The sequence below is a fragment of the Rhamphochromis longiceps genome, linkage group LG3 (assembly GCF_057381845.1).
Source record: "Rhamphochromis longiceps isolate RC_006_pf linkage group LG3, R_longiceps_female_GT1.1, whole genome shotgun sequence".
Lineage (NCBI taxonomy): Eukaryota > Metazoa > Chordata > Actinopteri > Cichliformes > Cichlidae > Rhamphochromis > Rhamphochromis longiceps.
The window spans coordinates 70,213,661-70,220,063 of NC_140559.1; the positions used below are offsets into that span (position 1 = coordinate 70,213,661).

Below are 6,403 nucleotides of genomic sequence, written 5' to 3' on the forward strand. Positions count from 1 at the left end.
TTGAAGTGAAATGTGCATTTTGAGTTTATACACTATGTATATAAGGCGACCGTTTCCTTTTGCAGTATTTTTGTGTGGTGTACTTTTCTATGTCTTAACAAAAGGGGAACAAAGGTGTTTAAGTTCACCTAGGATGATGTGTTTTAATTTTCACATGGTCTTGCTTGAATTTGACCCTGACAAAGGCGTATGAACTCTGTCAGCTGTTTGGAGTTTCCATTTTCTAAACTTCTACATTCTGAACCTTCTTCAGCTCTGAACAGATGATGAAACACTGAATGATTTCAAGCTCACACTTTGTCTAATAAACTTACATCTTTCATTCTTTATACAGATTGAGTCTCTGTGGTTTGTCAGAGATCAGCTGTGATTATCTGGCAGCAGCACTGAAGTCCAACCCCTCCCATCTGAGACAGCTGCACCTGAGATACAACGACAACCTGCAGGATTCAGGAGTGAAGCATCTGTGTGGTTTCCTGGAGAGTCCAGGATGTGGACTTGAAACTCTGAGGTCAGTCAGCATGTTTTAGTTGTGCTGAGATGAATATGATGTGAAAGTTGTGCTGACACTAAACTGCAGACATCAGGCTGATATTATACTGATCCACACTGAGGATCTTCATGGTAAAGTCTGTTTTCTTCTTCTCTGGTTTAGTCCATTGACTGCAGCAGAACAATGTTCACATTTCAAACCTTCAAAGAAGAAGAAAAATCCTCCACTGGATAATTCACTGTGAAACTCTCCAACTCTTCATTCCACCTTAAAGTCTGTCTGACACTGAAATCCAAAGCAAAATGTGCGTTTGCTTTACAGACAGCAGTCCAACACAAACATACACACATCATCCAAAACAGTCCAACATCCAAATCTCCTCCACTGCCAGCATGAATGATGGGAAAGAGAAGGAGGAACACTCTGACATTCAGGGTTAGAATGAGTTTCATGAAGCAGACTGTGAAGATCAAAGCTGCATTAGAAAGCTTACATGAATGAATGAGTGGACAGAAGTGGACAGAGATCATCTGAAGCACTTCAAAGGCTTTAAATCAGCACATTTCTCTTTATTCTTTATCAACTCTGTTAGTTTCTCTCAGTTTTCTGTGGAATGAAGCTAACAGCAGGCTAATAAGATGCTGACCAATAGGTTTCTATTAAAGGTTGTAATTTGTATATGAAAAAGTGCTTTGGCTCAGCAGGGATCAGCTTACAGGTAGAATACAGCTGCTGGATGGGATTAGCATGTCATAGCTATCTACCAAACTGCTAACTGGGGGATTTCAGGCCATCTATGGATCATTTTTGCTAACTGTTTATTCAGCTTAGGCTCACAGGGCTGCAGCCTGTGCCCTAGCTGTCATAGGGCAAGAGGCGTGGTCCACCTGCACAGGTGAGCAGTCCATCACAGGGCCAACAGAGAGAGACAGAGAAGCACTCTCTCACATCCACACCTACAGCCAATTTAGAAGCACCAATGAACCTAAGCAGCATTTCATTGGACTGTGGGAGAACATCCAACCTCAACAGAAAGGCCAACAAGCTTCAACCTACAACCTTCTTGCTTTAAGGCACTAGTGCGAACCACTTTTCCCCATTTCAGCCCAAATCCTGCATCTTCCTGTTTCTGACTCCAGGCCAGCTCCACTAACACTTTCTCATCAGACACTGCCACCTAGTGGAGGAAGTCTTAGTCCCATTTGAAGCTTCAGATGACAGTTAGTTCCTTTACAAAGACGTGGAGGTGGTGGGGCCACAGCACCATCATCACTGAGTGCCATAGGACACTTAACCTTTGTTTCCATGTGCTGGGAACTTCCTGTTGTTCCAAGGAGAACTGGAAAATGTGTGAAAATCTCCCAGTCAGTTCCTCACAGCACACTTCAATCATTTCCCTCCCACAGCATCAGGACCAGGGCTTTTTCTCTCTTTGGTCCCACTAAGAGATTTCCACACAAACACCTCATCAGTGGGACTCTCAGAGCTACCAGCCCTTTGCTACAATCACAAAGCTCTTCATTGAAATCAATGATATCAAAGCTGGAATCAAATGAGTCCAAGTCTTCTGCTGATTCAGCATCACATTCATCTTTGCTCCTTGTTCTGCATCCCCACCATGGACTTCATTCCTTTCCAAGCCAGCCTTGAGTGTCCTTTATTCAGCTCATCCTCTGCTTTACTTTTACACCTGATTTTAGCTGCTTTATCTCTCTTTCAACAAGTTTCTGTGCCTCAATCTTTTTCTTCTCTCCCTCATAACAAGACAGCTTCTTCTGCCTGAGAACATGTTGGAGTGATTTACTAATCCAGGGCTGCTTATTGGGGAAAATACTTCCTGTTTCCAAAGTAATCCCCATTTTTCCCAGAAAGAAATGTAAGTAGAAATCGATGATCTAAGTGAGAACATGAGCCTTTAAAAAGTCCCAGTGGGAGCAGTCAAAGCAGTCCCTCAGTCCCAGTATAGAGTCTTTGGTCCAGACTGGAACAACTGTGTGCCCAGTTTGAGCTCTCTTCAGTCCTGTGACCTGACAGACCCAGAGGGGCCATCACATCACATTTAGAAGCTCCCATAATGGAGCCACAACACATGTCCAACACTTAGTCTGTCTTGTTGGACCAACTGGAAGAAATGATTCAAGGACTTAGTCACAGAACAGAGATTCAAATCTCCAAAATCCAACTGGCTGCATCAGGACATATAGTCTGAAACTCTGCACAGTTTCCTGTTTGAAGCTGCTTCCTGTTGGCTTCAGCTGTTTGGAGTTTCCATTTTCTAAACTTCTACATTCTGAACCTTCTTCAGCTCTGAACAGATGATGAAACACTGAATGATTTCAAGCTCACACTTTGTCTAATAAACTTACATCTTTCATTCTTTATACAGATTGAGTTTCTGTGGTTTGTCAAAGATCGGCTGTGATTATCTGGCAGCAGCACTGAAGTCCAACCCCTCCCATCTGAGAGAGCTGCACCTGTGGAGAAACAACCTGAAGGATCCAGATGTGAAGCAGCTGTCTGATCTTCAGCAGAGTCCAGACTACAGACTGAAGACTCTGCTGTAAGTAGAGTGATGGAGTGAGTGGGTGGTGCTGTCAGCAGTATTGTACTAAACACAGTCAGTATGAAACAAAGATCCAGTGTTTCCTGTAAAGCTGCAGCTTCTCAGTGAAGCTGTGAGAGGAGAATGGTGACAGGCTTCAGGATTGGACACAAACACTTCCTGTTTCTGACCTTTATGGTCACCATAGTAACGGCTGACACGCTCTGATCAAACACTGTCAACAGCCAATCAGCTCTCTGAACAAAGCAGCACGCAGACCAATGACTGCATTCATTTCCAAGTTTAAAGCAGTGAAGAACACAGTCTGTAGGTGAGGAAGAATTTAGTGAGAGCAGATGTTTGGATGGAATTCCTCCAGTTAACAGCTGGAACCGTCCATCTGGATTGTTGGGCTTGTTGTTGGGGTTCCTACAGAGCTCAGAGTGGACACACCAAGGTTCTTCTAATGAATGAAAGTCCAAACTCAAACTAGGAGGGAAAAACATTTTCATCAACTTCAATAAAAATCCAAAGATTAGAAAAAGTGAAGCAACAATGAGTCCTAGTACAGTCCCAGCACTGAAGTCCCTGCTGCTCTTTATACTGGATGTGCTGCATCACTGACTGACAGCTGATGAAGAGTCTCTGGAAACACTCGTTTATCTCCTCTGCTCTTCCTTCTTCTCTCTGCAGGTGGAGCTGATGATGGTAAACAGGACGGTGTGTGTGCTGAGAGAGGAGGAGCTGTGTCCTGATGATCCAGAGAGGTTGAAGCAGCAGCAGCTTGTGTGTAGAGATGCTCTGACTGGGCCATGTTACTGGGAGGTGGAGAGGAGAGCTTCATCCAGCAGTGACTGACAGAGGAATGAGAAGAAGTGCAGATGACTGTCAGTGATGCAGAGTGAACTGCTCTGAGAACAGCTCCACTGTCAGACACAATGTAGAGTCCAGCATCATCCCTGTGTGTCCCTCTGGATCTGACAGAGGATCATCAGTGTATCTGGACTGCTCTGCTGCTGCTCTGTCCTTCTACAGTCTCTGCACAGTCTCTGTCTGACTCTGGCTACATTTTTGGCATTTATATTCTTGGTTGCTCTCTTTATATTTTTCACATGCAAAATGTGCCCATCTTTGGCAAGATTCACACTGCACCTGGAAAGGAAAAATAAATGGCTCATATTCTGTTTGGTGAATACTATTACTCAACATTTTAATTATGATTGGCAAGTAATGATACTAAGACTTATGTGTTTCTTTTGTTTTGTTTTGTTTTACCATTTCAATCATGCTGCGGTCAGCGTTAGCATCTAACATGGAGCAAACAATGCAGTAGTCCTCAGCGTTCCCTGAAACACAATCATAGTTAGGTTTTAATCAAACATTATTTATTGAATAATTAAAAAATAATAGTACATTTTTTCCAAATATACTTCCTGGAAAATTAGTCTAAATTAGACTTTGAGAAGGGTCTTATCTGAAAGTGTTTGAAGAGCACTATTTGTACTGTGCTGTTTGAAAAGCACTATTTAAATTGGAAGTACGCACTAACGTGATAAGGACTTTACTGGACTTACCTCGATTTTCAAGTAGGGTGCAAGCTATCTGCATTCGCTCCAGCACAACTGGCTCTGTAGTGGTTGACACCTCACTGACCTCTCCAAAATCAAGGTAGTGTTCTGCAAACTGTGAGATTGATCATAATTAGAATGTAAAGTCTTAATTAGGTAAAGGATAGGATAATTATAAGCCACAAGGCTTCAGCCTATTCCTTTTTCAGTTACTGTATGATTAAGTACTTCTATGTAAAATGATCATCTTTGTTGTTGTTGACCGAAATAACTTTCACTTCACTTAAATTTACTTAAAGTCTTAATTCTAGCTAACAAGAAACTGAATCATTTGAATACGGGTTACCTTTAACAGTAAAACTCCACAACTGCTGGAATCCTGTCGCTTGTTGTGTTGCATAGTCTGTAACTGCCACTCCATGGTGTCTTCATGCCCTCTCATCCTCAGAAAATTCCTAGTTGAACAAAAGTGTTTGTAATGAAACAAGATTTTTTTTTTTAATCTAAGAATAACACCTCAGTATCATACATACCTCCAGTTGCGCAGAATTTTCCTGTCATAAACACCTTCATTCCCATGGGGTCTATGAGCAGTATTATCCGTCCAGAAATGTTGACAATCTAAAGAAACAGTTAAATTAAAAATTACAATTGTTTGTGCCACTGAAAACTTATTTAAAAATAACACTTTGTGCAAGAAACTGCTTCACAACAAATTATGCAAATTAATAACAAAATGAACACATACCACAAGAATCCAGTGTGTACCAAAGTTCACAGGGCACAGCCACGTCTTCAACTGGGAACTTCATCTGTGGGATTGGAAGTGCAGAGTAATTTGGATTTACTTAGGTACCATGCGTCTCAGGGTGTTTTCAAATATAGTCTTCTTTAAAGGAACCGAACTCTTTCCTCAGCAACAGAAAGGAGTCAACTGTTTGGACCACTTCTGAGCTTTCAACATACCAGTTGAGGCATCTGAACTGCCCAGAAAACAACGAGCTTGCAACTACTGAACAGAGCAGGTGTGCAGCATTCTGCACAAGTATACAAAAATGTTATAGAACAGTAAATAGGGTTTTTTTTTAAATTTCAAAATTAGTAGGTAAATGACATTTCTTACTTACCTTTCGTCTCTCAATAACACGGTGCAGATATGCATCAATGACCTGTTTTGAAAAATCTGAGTTTATACAACAACAGCAACAATTTTTGAAGTAACTGCTTGAGTGCTGTACACAAAAACATCTAAAGGAATATAATTGCTGATAAAGGTTCTTTCTGCATATACCGAAACTGGGTATTATGATGTCACAACATCTGTGTTGTGGTTGATAACATTTTTTCCTGTTGAAGTGAATGGGTGAAACCTTATCAGAGTTTTGCAATACAAACCTCCCGACCTACTCGCACATTTTAAACTATTAATGGTCTCTGCACTGCAAATGCTTCAGAAGGAGCAGAACCTCGAAATCAGAATCAATAATGATAAGTTCTCTTACCTCATCAGAAACCACCGTGACCCCTGCAGTGTTCGAAAAATAACTTGTATGGTCCAACAGCTGCCTCCAAGCGCCCAGTATCCTTTGCACGCTTGGTAAAGGCCGACGGGCCACAACAGGAAAAAAGTCAATACAATAGGCATGCATTTACACGCAGAGAAATAGGAAAGGTACAGCGGGTGGGCAAAAGAGAAAATTACTGACAGGCAGATCCATTTCCAGACTTCCACAAGCTCAGTGCACGTTGCATGTTTCTTTATATCCAATATGAGTTGAAGACTGCAAAATGCAAACAAAG

The 6,403-nt window shown here is 41.6% G+C and overlaps 1 long non-coding RNA gene across 1 annotated transcript; it reads left to right on the forward strand.

Annotated features, from left to right (window-relative positions):
* Positions 1–338: 338 nt before the first annotated feature.
* On the forward strand, positions 339–3,861 carry LOC146676602 (uncharacterized). The gene is made up of 3 exons (XR_014910570.1): positions 339–511; positions 2,880–3,053; positions 3,729–3,861. It is a non-coding gene; the product is annotated as an uncharacterized LOC146676602 (long non-coding RNA).
* The last annotated feature ends 2,542 nt before the right edge of the window (positions 3,862–6,403 follow it).